At 43.8% G+C, this 14377-nt stretch overlaps 1 protein-coding gene across 3 annotated transcripts in view; it reads left to right on the plus strand.

Annotated features, from left to right (window-relative positions):
• Positions 1-381: 381 nt before the first annotated feature.
• The window catches only part of ENOX1 (ecto-NOX disulfide-thiol exchanger 1), a 587079-nt gene continuing 573083 nt past the window's right edge, over positions 382-14377 (plus strand). The window contains exon 1 of one of the 3 annotated variants that reach the window (XM_030922273.1): positions 382-713. The gene's annotated coding sequence lies outside the window, so the exon portion shown is untranslated. The remainder of the gene's footprint in view (positions 714-14377) is intronic. The other 2 variants (XM_030922275.1, XM_030922274.1) reach the window with 2 other exon arrangements.

A 14377-nucleotide genomic window follows, 5' to 3' on the forward strand; every position in this document is an offset into this window, starting at 1 on the left:
TCCCTCTCTCGGTTTCCCCGCTCCTAGTAGAGCAGTCCGGACTGCGGCGGCGGTGGCGGGAGCGAGCGGCCTCGGCCCCTCCCAAGAGGGGGCAGCGCGACCGTGGGCTGTGGGCGCCGCCTCTGCTGCATCGGTGGCTGCGCGCTCCGCTCGGCTCTGCCAGGCTGGGATCCGGGCCCCTAGCGCGCCTCGCTGACTTCCCCTACTCTTCTGCTGCCGCCCGGTGGGCAGCTTCTCCAAGCGAGACGCGCGTTCGATCCTCCTTCCCAGCGTTTACGGATTTCCGGGGGCGCAGAATTTTGCCTCGGTCCCTACGAGCATCTCTCGGCCTCTCTCCCCCTCCCCTCGCGACTCCCCCACCCCGTGGGCGCGCGCGCACCCATACACTCACACTCGCAGGCGCGCGTGCGCACGCCCGCGCGCCTCCAGCCGCGGAGTCTCCAGCGCCCCTCAGCAGATCCCCGCTCTCCCGGGCGCCGCTACTCACACAGGCTTCCAGCCGCCACGGGGCGTCCTCTGTCTGCTGCAGCGGCGGCGGCGGCGGCGGAGGGAAAGGCGACTGCAGCCCGGCCGCGTCTCCCAGCTCCGTGCCCGGGACAGAGTCCGGGAGAAGCAAAGAAGGAGGAGGACGCCGAGGCTAGGAGGAGCCGCGCCGCGCCCGGCGCCCCACTCCGCGCGGCGGGTTGCCTCTGCTCTCCATACGGCGGCCCCAGGTAAGCAGCTCCGGGGCCCGCAACATCCCTGGGGCGTCCGGGCTCCGAGCCTGGGTCCTCTGGTCTCGCCCCCGCCTCGGCACCTGGATCTAGACTGGGAGGGGAGTGGGCGAGGGGGGAGGGGAGTGGAGCTAGAGGTGAGGCTGGTAAGGAGGAGTGCATGGACGCGTGGGGGCTTCGGTGCAGCCCTCACGCTCTTCCCTGACGTGCCCCGGCTCAAGCTCCGTTACTTTTACGAGCTCGGGGGTGCCCAGCGCCCCAGACAGCTGTTCCCCGATCTCCCCGCCGCCCGCCAGCCAGTGTCGGCTCCGGGCTCCGCGCCCGCCGCGCGCCAGTCACCTCCCCTGCACCTTGGACAGCGCACCCCGCACCCGTCTCCCTCGGCGGGCGTCGCCCCCGGGACCCGGTCCTGCCCGCACAGTGCTCCCGCTGCCCTCTTCTTTCAGGTTGTCACCCTCCCGCTCTGCATCCCTTCTCCTCCAGCCTTGGCGGATTCTGCTCTGCTGCGGGCCGGAAACTTTCCTCCCCGCCTAGTCTGCGCTGGGTACTATTGTTATTATTTGTGACTGTCCCCTCTCGTGGGGAGCTCGGACACCTTGGACAGGTCTTTCTCGGCGGGAGCGCGCCCTGCCTGGCCCAGCGCGAGGTAAAGGGGGCACTGGGGCAGCTGGACTCGGCAGCTGCCAGGGTTCAGAGCCCGCGCCTCGGCCGCTGGACGCCGGCCGCCTCCGCGCCTCTCCGGACCCGACACGTGCGAGCCTCCCACGGACGCGGCCCCTCCCAGACCACCCCACGTCCTCCCCCTGCACGGCCACAGCCACCCCATAGGTTGGACACCCAGGGCTCGCGGGTCCTGATTGGTTGAAGGCGCAACCCCGCCCCCTTTCGGGGGGGTGGTTCTGGAGTGTTGTGGTTGTCATCCCGCGGCGAGCACATGGGGAAAGTGGGGTCGACAGGTGGGCAAGCCCAGCTTTGTGTGGAATCACTGCGTCTCATTGTATAGCCACTGAGCCACGCTCCTTCACCCAGATACACTCCTGCTTCTCTCCTTTTCTCTCCCTCAATCTTTCACTGCTGTAACATTACATGAAAAAAGACACTGACAGTGTAATCCTAATTTTGTTAAGATTACATTTGTTTGGTGGTAGCAGTATTTAAAAGCAGACCCAGGAGAATGCAGGAAATACGTGCGTATGGAGAGGTTCCTGGCCAACTGGGCTGCAGATTTGTCTGGTAGTTTGGAGAAAATAATGAAGGGTAATTAAGGGATCTGAAAAGGGTGGAGAAAGTGGGAAGGAAATTGATTCCTGGAGGAGAGACACAGGTGAGCGAGCTTGGAAAGCTGAGAGAGGAAGAAGTGGGTCATTTGTGGGGTGAGATGTGAGGGAGACACCTGGTGGGCCCTCTCGAGAGGCGGGTGCGTGCTGTTTGAGACGGCTCTGTCAAGCAAAGTGGTAACATTTGCTGGTACTTAGCTCATGGTTAACACACTCTGCTTTTGTTTTGCTAGCGTTGCCACTTTGATAGAGACTTTATATTAATAATGTCTATTCATGTAATGGATATTGCTTATTCCAGTTTCTTGTAATATACAGATTTGAAAGTGATAATGAGTTTGAAAAAGTGAAAGGCCTCTTGGAGGGGATGCGTTAAATAGTTGAAGTGCTTTCAGAATATTGTGAGGGAAGACAGATGAGCATTGCATAAAATACAGATTGTTCTGGCATTATTTAGAGCCTTTAAAGAAATATGTGTGTACGTATAAATGATACTGATTTCTCTTCGTTTCAAAGCGTGATTACCTCTAGCATTTTCCGGCTTTAATTCCTTCAGGCTGTTTTGATGTTGTGTCTGTACATCTAAGAATATTGTAATTCTTATCTTTAAGAAGCCTTGTCAATGCAAAACAAATAGCAACTGATGCAAGTTAATGTTGACAACTTTATATTGAGTACACTGTGTGTTATTTTATTTGTAAGCTACTGAAATATGCAAGAGTAACATAGCGTGACTGTTGTTCCCCAGGGACTCATATCAAAACAAAGTGGGGAATCACATGAGGCTATTCCAGGGAGAACAATTCAATTATTTTTAAGATGAATAAAATTTAAGATTCTTGGTTGTAAACAGCAACACTCTTTAAATTATCTTTGTACACATTGGTAGCATGTGATAATAAAACAATATATTAAATGTATTACATGATTCTAAAGTAGATGGTAAAGGCTTTTCATTATTATTTTTTATATAAGTAGACAGAATTGCTTTTCTGACTGGAGGACCTCCTGTTCAAGAAACAGGATTTGATATATGTGACAAATTGGAAGTTATTGCTATTGTTAAGAAAATAATTCTGTTTTTATTTCTCTAGTTCATGCCTTGATTTCCCTAAGGGATTTAGATTCAAGTTGTGGGCCTATTAAATTTAGATGGGTTTGTATGTAGGAGAATGTATATAATCACATATGCATACATGCAAAATATTTGTATGTGTATCAGCACACAGTTGTATATTTATACACATAATTTTAGAGTACATTCAGTGTATTTATTCATATATATGTTATTGTCATCCTTAGAATTTTTTCTCATTTCTTTTTGTCCAAAAGGTGGCCCTGTTTTAAACTGTAGAAAGCATTATCACCAGTAGAATTGGCCAATAGATCATGGAAACAGACAATAGTATTTTGTTGCCTGGCAACCACCTACTGTGAATGAAAAACAAAGCAGTGACAGCTGCTTCCACATCCTGATACTCACATTGTAGCTCAGGCATTGCAACCCTCCAAATGAGACAGATCCACTAAGTTTCATTTGAGTAAGGTGAAGCTGTTTCTTTTTTTGGATGTTTTTTAAGGAATATTAAATGTTTTATTATAATAAGAATTATTGTGGGATGAAATGAAGCATCTAACTTCAATTGCCCTCTTAAGCCTAGTATAAACTGAAAAATGCAAGTTTGGGAGGATTGTTTAGACCCTTCTCATTCTTCCCTTTTTAGTCATTAAGCATTGTAAGCACATTTTCTGCTGCTGCCAGGTGCTCTTAGGATATTACAAAAACTTGGGTTTTCTATGATACCTAAATAGATGGCAGGATTTTACTGCTAGGAATGAAGTAGAGACTGAGGCTCTAGCCTAACCCTTTAATATGGAGGAACACTGAGGCATAGTGAGATTATGTGACACAACCCTGGTGACAGACCCAGTCTCAGGATGTCTTCCGCTGGGTCACACTTGACCATTTCCCCCCTCATTTCTCTCCTTTATTATTCTTTCTTGGTTTTTTATTTACATAACATTTGCAACCAAGATTTTTATCTTTATAAAAACGTAATATTGTAATTTCTAATACTGTACTTAGAAAATACAATAACATTTGAGAATAAAAATTCAACATTGACACGCTAGGCTAGACTGTGGTCTTAGATGCATTGTGTACAATATATTGTGGCTTGAATCTCTAAAAGTCCTGTGATTCCTGCCTCTTTCCATAAACTGGGAAGGCCAGTCCCTTGCTTTGGTAGTTGTCTATGGCTTTGGGCAGTCTTTAATAATCCCTTATTCTGTGTGAATTTTCAACAGGGATGAGATTCAAGATTGTGTTGGTCAGTTGGTATACCTGTACATTATAGCTAATTAATCACTCATTACAATCTCCTATCCTACAATGCAGTAGACATACTGTTGGTGTAGTGATCTGGGCTCTTTAAAGTTCGTGGGGTGCCTGTGTCCCTGCATAATATTTGTTTCAGTTTTTTATCAAAGCCCTCTTGCCAAAGGTGTTACCTAATGCCTGTTAGTGGAAGATGAGTCATCCATCTCTGAGAGAGGTGATAGTGCAGATTGTTTCTTAGTGCTCAAATGATAATGGATTATTGGATGGAAAACTTGGATCATATATGCATTATTAGTCATTTCTTCTAAACTTAGGAAATACATTATGTGTATAATACATTTTGAGGTTCCATGTGCTATTTTAAATAATCTATATTCCATTGTTTACTATTTATGGCAAAAGTAAGCATTTAACTTTAATACAATTCCTTAAGTGGAAAACCTTGACGTTGACTGATGGGAGAAACAATGTAGTGACAGTATTAAGTACCGTTAGAGAGTCCTTTTCACTAGAAAAGACTTACGTTAGTAGATTTGTGGAGGGGAATAAATGGATTTACAGCATGTTAAACCTAGTTTTAGAAGCCTACTATTAACTTGTTCTAGCTAGAAGGATTTTCCAAAAGAATAATAATTTGACAAATTTCAAGTGAACTTCACTTTTAAAAAAATATATTTTCCACTGTCTGGATATAATTTGTCTAGGAGAAAGTACCTGTTTCAGATCCACTAGGATTAATCTGAATTTCAAGGTTAGGTTTCTTAAAAAAATTTCTGAACTATTTCTGCATCCACTTACATAGTGTGATGTTAACTATTCTTTAGTTCATACATTTAATTTAACCTACTGGAATCTTGAGATTTAAATTAGCTTCCCTCTCCTATTTTCATGTGCAAGATAATTTGTGTGTATGTGCAAACATATACAATACTTATTTTTTTCTTTTTGTCACTTTTCATTCCTATGATAGACTATCAGAGGGCCTGATTTGTGTTTCTTTCATACAGTAAAGAGCTTTAAACAAGGGGTATTTATGTTTTCAATTTTGTTGTGTCAGCTTCTGCTATTATAACCTGTAAACTCTTACCCACCCAAATGGGATGATTGCTAAAAATAAGCAAACAAATAAATATATAAGCAGCATTCTATTTGCTACCCTCCAGGATAGCCAGGAAGGCATATTTTCTCACTCTTAGGTACACATATACTTCCACATACACATACAGTTTAGGGTCCTACAGACTCTTATTTAAATAGTGGACAAGGCCGGGTGCAGTGGCTCACTCCTGTAATCCCAGCACTTTGGGAGGCTGAGGCGGGCAGACTACCTGAGGTGGGGAGTTCAAGACCAGCCTGACTGACATGGAGAAACCCTGTCTCTACTAAAAATACAAAATTAGCTGGGGTGGTGGCGCATGCCTGTGATCCCAGCTACTTGGGAGGCTGAGGCAGGAGTATCACTTGAACCCGGGAGGCAGAGGTTGCGGTGAGCTGAGATTGCCTCACTGCACTCCAGCCTGGGCAACAAGAGCGAAACTCTGTCTCAAAAAAAAGTGGACAAAAGTAGTATTTGATTGGGAGAACTGTGTATGGTAGTTTTTCAAGTAAAAATAATGTATGCAGATTTTTAGAAATGTAGCAGCATAGGAAGAATTTATTTGAATTACTCCTTCTGGAAAATTTTCATATGTACACTGTCAACATAACCCCCAGCAGCGAGAACAGTGCCCAGTACCCACAACATATAGCCTGGCATATGGCAGACACTAAGTGTGTATTTTGTAGAATTAATGCATCGTCTCTCCCTCTTTGTATAATGCTGCAAATATCTCAAGCTTCATTTGTGTGGATAGTAAAAGTTTAGAGAATGGAGAAGAAATTATTGTAATTTCTAATTGTTTCTGGCACTGCATATTTTAAGCCAAAATAGCCAACTTAGCCAGTGATATTTGGAATATATTTCTTATCAGTATAGAAAGTAATGCCAGGGCTATTTATTTTCCACAAATACAGCCATCCCAAGTATAGAATAGCCCTTTCATAGCCCACAGCAGCATAACAAAGGTTATGGCAGCAAGTCCAAAGGAATACTTTGTTTAGCTGGTGCTGGAGGATAAAGTTTGCTAGCCCCAATGTAATTATCCAGACTGGAATATGACCAAGGTGCTGTGTTAACATCTCTAACAGTGGGAGAAAAGCCACAGGTGAGGTCTGTAATGACTTCAGTGGCCAAAGCCTTTGTTGTGGTCTCATTTGCAAGAGAGCACCTTGAACATCTCGAAAGCCTCAGAAGCCATTGTGGATGTAAGGGAGAGAGCCCAGAGTTACCATCTGGATCCCAAGTACCACATTTCTAGTCACTGGAAGAAGTCATAATTCCAGGTGTTTGTGCCATTGAAATAAAACTTCCTTCTTTATCCCATTGAATCTTTGTGAGGGAGGAGGTAGTGTCCCCGAAGACAACCCTGACAGAATCACAGGATAGGTAAAGTCTTTCATACCTCCAGTTCCTTTTACAGTGAATGCCCTTTACCTTTCACCACTGCCCAGGTGTTTATCTCCTTTGTAGGGTTTTATTCACATCTGTATATCAGCACATCTTTGTTAAAGTGTAAAAGCTGATAAAAGGTTGAAGTACTTTTCTGGAGGGATTCCTGAGTGTCTTGCATATATTAGGTGCTCAATATGTATTTGCTTAGTTTTAATAGTGGAATTGTACCTACTATTTTTATACATAGGGAAGATTTTTTCTTTTTTTTTTTTTTTTTTTTATCCAGGGAACCTTTCAATACCACTTAAATAATATCATACTATGTATTTCTTTGGGAATTATTTCTTTAATAAACATTTGTTGTATAAACATTCACTGTATAAATGGTACTGTATTTGACTTGGGGATCATACAGATCTTTGTTTTTTTTGGGGGGGGGGCCCACGGAATCGCGCTCTGTCGCCCAGGCTGGAGTGCAGTGAGGCGATCTGGACTCACTGCAAGCTCCGCGTCCAGGGTTCACGCCATTCTCCTGCCTCAGCCTCCCGAGTAGCTGGGACTATAGGCGCCTGCCACCACGCCCGGCTAATTTTTTGTATTTTTAGTAGAGACGGGGTTTCACCGTGTTAGCCAGGATGGTCTCGATCTCCTGACCTCGTGATCTGCCCGCCTCGGCCTGCCAAAGTGCTGGGATTACAGGCGTGAGCCACCGCGCCCGGCCTCTTACAGATTCTTAAGGCACAGTTGCTGCTCATGGAGGAGAACATGGTGCTTGCCCGGAAGTGCACAGATTCAAGTGTGTTCTGGCAAGTGGACTGTGCGTGGAGGTTGGTATGGAGAGCAGGGCAGAAGACGCAGAACATGGAGGACCTGGCAGAGTCCACCAAAGATTTTGGACTTAATAATGTCCAAAAAATATAATATAATAATGTTGTCAGTGTTTTTCAAATCTGTCTGTTCATAGGAATCCCACGATGTGTTTGTCACAATACTGATTTCCAGATCCCACCCAAGACACACTGAGCGGACATCTTCAGGGACATGGCCTGGTGTAGCAGACATAGTCAGTTTGCTACTTATATGCCCCGACACTCCCTTCTTCAGGATGCAGTTCTACAAGTACCTCCTATTCCCCACCTGGCGTTTCTCTCCTGTGTGTGGGGAAGCTTAGTAGTGCAGCACAGTTAATGGCCTCAGGAATAGACCTCAGCCAGTGATACAAGAGAGCTGGGTAATCTGCTAGCATCCTCTGCCAATGGGCACAATAACTGATGCATATTTCACACTATGTCCTGTAGTTCCCATGTGAAACTGAGCCTCAGTTACCCACAGTCATAGCCAGCTAGACAACCTGTGCTTTAAAAATGGCTGTCTCCTTTCTCCATTCCTCTTCCAGTACTTCCTAGGATCCCCTCCCCAAATAAACAACTTGTACTTAAATTCTGTCATAAAGTTGGCTTCTTCAACAAAAGATATGGAAGAATCTGCTTATTTATTTATTTATTTAAATAATGAGGCAAGTTTGGGAGACTTCAGGTGATAGAGACCTACTGATGAGGGCATTGCTCCTTAGATTTGCAGCTTAGAAAGATGATTCTGGCAGATGTGTGGGAAATGGATTGATGGAGGAGGCATTGGGGGACATGGAGACCAGCTAGGAAGTGGCACTGCTCAGACAAACAATCATGAGTACCTAAGCTAAGGTAGGTAGTAACTGTGGGATGGAAATATGGAAAAGGTTTGAGATGGATTGTCTGAAACAGTCAGCATGACACAGCGGCCTGCACCATGTGGTCACTTAGCTGCCGTTCTCCAGATGAGTGTGCAGTCCTCTACCTCGTCCTGTTGCCATGCCCTGCCCATTGGACTTGGCACCCTTGGAAGGGCTGGGAATCCTCTGTCTTGCCTGTAATCTTAGGCTTTCTACAGTCAAGTAGTACATGTCTGAGCATAAATAAAAGAAGGAAAGATAAATTGAAGAATATGAATAATTCACTTTCAGATCATTAAAGGGAGAAAGTTATATTTTACGGGAAGGATTTGTGGAGTTGTAGAGAAGGAGAGCTGAAGAGAGATCTGTGGTGCATCATTTTGTGCTGAATGGTGATTTTTTTCCCCCCTTGCTCTTGGCAAAGAGGTGATTTTCATCCACCATCAGTTTCTGGAAGACCTAGCATGACTCTTTGTGCATTTGTATCTGTTGTTTTCCCTGCTGCTTTGATAGCCTATATTTTAGCTAAGTGAATGAGTGGTAGCTGGGGGTGGGGTTGTTTTTTTCCTCTTGTTCTGTCATAATGCCAAGCTTTTGACTACAATTTTTCCTGCCAGTTCTTAGGCCACTAGCTCCCAAAGGGGATAAAGGGGTAAAGAGAGTGAGAGAAAGAAAGCATAAATCTGTAAAGAGAGCTGTTTTGAATTAAAAGCTTAGTTATGAAATGAACAGGTTGAAGCTTGTTAGAAGATATGAAATAAGATAAGACAGGCTTCTAATTATCCCATGTATGAATACTAATATTCTGACTCTCTCTACAGTCAGAAATGCAAAGGCTGAATAATCAAACAATAGCAACCCGACATCATCCCCATATTTTTGCAAAAGTAATATCAAGTCAATGACAAAGAAAAGACCAAATTATGAGAAGCTGTGGGGTGGGTCAGCAAAGAGCTTACTGGGCTTTGCTTAACAGCAAGAACAAAGAGTGCTGACAGTTGAAATACTGAGCATGTGAGTGTAAGGGGCCCTGGACATACAGTAGAAAAGAAGAGGCCTTGTTAATTGTGGATATTATGTACATATTTATGATATTTTTTATTGAACATTTTATTTTGGGATAATTGTAGATTCACATGCAATTTTGAGAAATAATACAGACTTTGGGAGGCTGAGGTGGGTGGATCACTTGAGGTCAGGAGTTCAAGACCAGCCTGACCAACATGGTAAAACCCTGTCTCTACTAAAAATACAAGGAAAAAAAAAAAAAAAAGGAAGGCATAGTCGTGGGCACCTGTAATCCCAGGTACTTGGGAGGCTGAGGCAAGAGAATTGCTTGAACCCGGGAGGCGGAGGTTGCAGTGAGCTGAGATTGTGCCATTGCGCTCTAGCCTGAACAGAGTGAGACTCCATCTCAAAAAAAAAAAAAATAATAATAATACAGAGAGATTGTGTGTACCCTTCGCCCAGTTTCCACAAAGATAACATCTTATAAAACTATAGTGTACAGTTTTATTAGCAGGATATTGACATTGATACAATCCATCAATCTTATTCAGATTTCCTGAGTTTTACTTGTACATGTGTGTGCGCACATATGTATTTACTTTTGTGGACTATTTATGATATTGTTCATTTTAAAAGTCAGCTTTTTTTTTTTTTAGAAAAAATGGTATATAGTTTATAGCTCTCTTCAGATACTTATTTTCAAATTAAATAAGAACTCATACTTTTTTGAGTCCAAAGGTTACAGTTGTCTCAGCATACTGTGAAGCAGAATTCCCAAAAACAGTTCCATCCAACAACAGAATCGGTATCAGGATGTGGTGAGCTCCCTGTCCCAGCAAGTGTACAGTCAGAGGCTGGCCAGTCCTCTGTTACAAATACTGTAGAAGGATGTGACAGCAGCTGCTGTGGCCAGTAGATTGTCTACCTGTAGTTGCAGAGAAGCCCAAGAGTTTGATGATGAGGCAGCAGATTTGAAATCTTTCCATTTTTAAAACATTATTATTATTATTGTTTTATTATACTTTAAGTTCTAGGGTACATGTGCACAACGTGCAGGTTTGTTACATATGTATACATGTGCCATGTTGGTGTACTGCACCCATTAACTTGTCATTTACATTAGGTATATCTCCTAATGCTATCCCTCCCCACCCCCCACCCCACAACGGGTCCCGGTGTATGATGTTCCCCACCTTGTGTCCAAGTGTTCTCATTGTTCAATTCCCACCTGTGAATGAGAACATGCGGTGTTTGGTTTTCTGTTCTTGCGATAGTTTGCTGAGAATGATGGTTTCCAGCTGCATCCATGTCCCTACAAAGGACATGAACTCATCCTTTTTTATGAAAAGTCAGCCTTGTATAGTGTAGAATTTTTCTTAATTTTTTTTCGCTGGTTTGGACTAGTCCTGACTTAATTGTAACTGAAGAAAGTGTAGCAGAGAATAAATTCCCCAATCCCCTTCCAACCTGGATTCTGCATGGCAGCATCAGGGGCTACTTGAATGTGTCAGGAATTCCTGTCAGTCAGCTATTCCAGAAGGTAGAACTTCTAGTTTATTTATTCCTTTGTGACCATTGTATGACAATAAGCAAACCTTTTAAAAGTATGCCTGTTGTAAAAAGAGCTTCTTATTCAAGCTCACTGGAACTCCTCTTCCTTTCACCAGCATTTCTATCCTCCTCTCTGGTGTTGGGTCCAGCATTCCTGGCTCTTCCTTCCTCCTCTCTGTAGATGAGGGGGCTCACCCCTGCAGGCTGCTTTCTCAGATTTCTGAGTCAGCTGACTTGCTGTGTTTTACCCTTGGGAGGCACTGGTGGGAGACTGCAGGGAAAAGGGTGATGCAGGATTTTTTTGTTTTTTTTTTTTCCTAGCTGTGGGTAGCATCCCTGGCAATGGGAATTCACATCTTGTAGCACAGCTTGTGCTCAACAGACCTTCTCTGGTTCTAGCTGCTTACTAGTGACTTTGTCCCACAGATTCCAGCAATACTACCTCCTGCTATAGTCCAGGGGAGGTAGTGCTTCCTGTCCATGCTAATCTCTAGATTACCTCAGTATCTGGTGGTAGGCTGTCTGCAGCTCCATCACCTGAGTAATTAATTCTCTGCATTTAATATCCTCAGTGGAAAATACTTGAAGATATTTCTATTTTCCTAGTTAGACATTCCCCAGTTCCTCAGAGCATGGGAATGTTATAAATCTGGTGAGACTTTTTGTCTTCTGACATTGTAGCTTCTTCCACTGCAAAAAAATCTTGCTAGTTCCAGGTGGGGTAGAAGTTACCTGCATTTATAACTTCACCCCTGCCACCAGGAATCTCTGCCCCTTTGCTGATTCTTCATTCCCTCCTTGTCTATGGTTTCCAAGCACCTCTTTTTCATACATGTTTGTCAACTTGGTAATTCCCCTCCAATGTCTTTGTTATTCTGTCCTTCAAACCCTCATTTGCTAACACCCCCTGTCTTATTTTCTACCAGCAGTTCTTACTGACCTCATCTCTTATGTGTTATATCCTTAACATACTAACATGTTGGTCTTACGATTCACTACTAAATGTACGTTGGCTTTCAGTTCATATCTCTGCTCCATAGGGTTTGGTTTGGCTGGCACTTTACTGCAAAAAAAATACTTTTTATAGTATTATCAGGCTCCTCCACCTTATTGCCTCTGGAAGTATATGTGGTTATATCATAAAAACAATGTCAAGAACATTAATAAGAATGCTTGATTAAGAAAAAACAGGCCTCAAGTAGCATCTTCAAACATAAGGCAAATTAAGGTCTGTCAATGGAGCAAAGCTGGGGGCCCGCCATAGTGGTCACACACACTGCCTTAAGGAAGGAGGCACACAAGAGCAACCTGGATTCCTTAGGGGTGGTGGTGGGGCATTGTGGTGACTCTTCAGGCTCCCTGTCTGTGTTGGAAAGAGCTTTTGTTAGTTGCAACCATGTAGGTTCCCTAGCAGCTTCATTCTTTCTCCAGGGGCCCCAAGCCAAGCAGAGAGAGCAGGGAGCTGGAGCCTCAATTAAGAACAAGCTTTAGAGCTATCTCTAACTAAGATGTTCAAAAGGGCACATCAATCACCCAATTGTGGGCAGTCCATCCTCAGATGCCAGGAACAGTTTAAGGATTGTAGCACACATGGAGATAGTCTTAAAATTAGTAGCCATGCAAATCACCACCAGGTCTACTGACCTGAGACCTGGGAAAACTCAAAGTTTTGGCTGAAGAAAACTTAAGTATTGAAAAATCACCTGTGGGCTAGGTGAGGTGACTCACACCTGTAATTCCAGCACTTGGTGAGACCAAGATGGGAGGATCACTTGAGGCTAAGAGTTGGAAACCAGCCTGGGCAACAAAGTGAGACCCTGTCTCTACAAAAAATAAAAATATTAAGGATGCACACCTATAGTCCCAAGCTACTCAGGAGGCTGAGGTGGGAGGATTGCTTGAACACAGAGGAGTTTGAGATTATAGTGAGCTATAATCATGCCATTGTACTCCAGCCTGGGTGAAAGAGCATGGGAGACTTTGTCTCTAAAAAAAGAAAAGAGGCTGGGCATGGTCGCTCAGGCCTGTAATCCCAGCACTTTGGGAGGCTGAGGCTGGCAGATCACTTGAGGTCAGGAGTTTAAGGCCAGCCTGGCCAATATAGTGAAACCCCATCTCTACTAAAAATTCAAAAATTAGCTGGGCGTGATGGCAGGCACCTGTAGTCCCAGCTACTTTGGAGGCTGAAACAGGAGAATCGCTTGAACCCGTGGGGCAGAGGTTGCAGTGAGCTGAGATCATGCCATTGCACTCCAGCCTGAGTGATGAGCGAAACTCCATCTCACAAAAAAAAAAAAAAAAAAAAAAAAAAAAAAAAAAAAAAAAAAGAGAGAGAGAGAGAGAGAGAGAAAGAAAAGAAAGATCGCTTGTGGCTTGCGGCATGGATGGTAAATGTGTTCAGGTTTTGATGTTCTGCTGCCCTTGCAGTGAGAGCAGGGCTGGGGGATGTGTTGTGGGCTGATGCACACAGTTATGAACAGATGGATCTTTTTGGAACCTGTCTGTAAGGCCATCCCTTGCCTCTGCTCTCCATAATGATCAGAAGTGGTGAGTGCTGGGCGGGAGGATTGTGGATTAGGCGGCTCTGAGTGAACTGACAATGGAAAAGAAATAAGCTTATTTTAAATGGGCATAAGCTTTGAAGGCAAGTAATTAGACACACTTCAGCCTCATGGACAAATTAGGGTTCTAGTTAATACAAGTGCAAGATTGGAAAAAAAAAGTCAATCACGTGCACACCTATAACACTGAAGAGCAGTTTGTTTAGTAACAAAACACCAATTATGCCTGCCTTTATGTGAGTTTCTCCTCCATTTTCCTTTTTCTTTATCTCTCAGAACCGACTAAGTCCAGGGCCCTTATTTTCTGATAGTACTCTATACACCCTTTTTCAAGAAAGTCATGCCTATGTGAAAGCAGCTAACAGTTTCTCCTGACATCCTTCTGAATTCTAGTCTTTTATCCATTTCAATTGTATCTTTCTGCAGAGATGTACACTATGTTTCTTTCCTTGTTACTTAGTAATGTGCTGTGGCATGAAGAAGTGGAATTTTAAGTGGAATTTTCTTGGGCATTAGAGATTTGATTCTATCAAGCATCACAAAGCAGGTGCTGTAGAAGTCAGAGAAGCTATTTTCTGTGCTTGGTGGATGCACTCTATATTGAGTTGATTCTAAGAAGTTTCTGAGTTTTCTTATCTAGTTATTATGAATTTTAGAATAACTATAAAATTTTAATTTTCATATGATATTGCAATTATAGTCCTTTAATCATTTTGTGGTAGAG

The sequence above is a fragment of the Rhinopithecus roxellana genome, chromosome 18, assembly GCF_007565055.1.
Source record: "Rhinopithecus roxellana isolate Shanxi Qingling chromosome 18, ASM756505v1, whole genome shotgun sequence".
Classification (NCBI taxonomy): Eukaryota; Metazoa; Chordata; class Mammalia; order Primates; family Cercopithecidae; genus Rhinopithecus; species Rhinopithecus roxellana.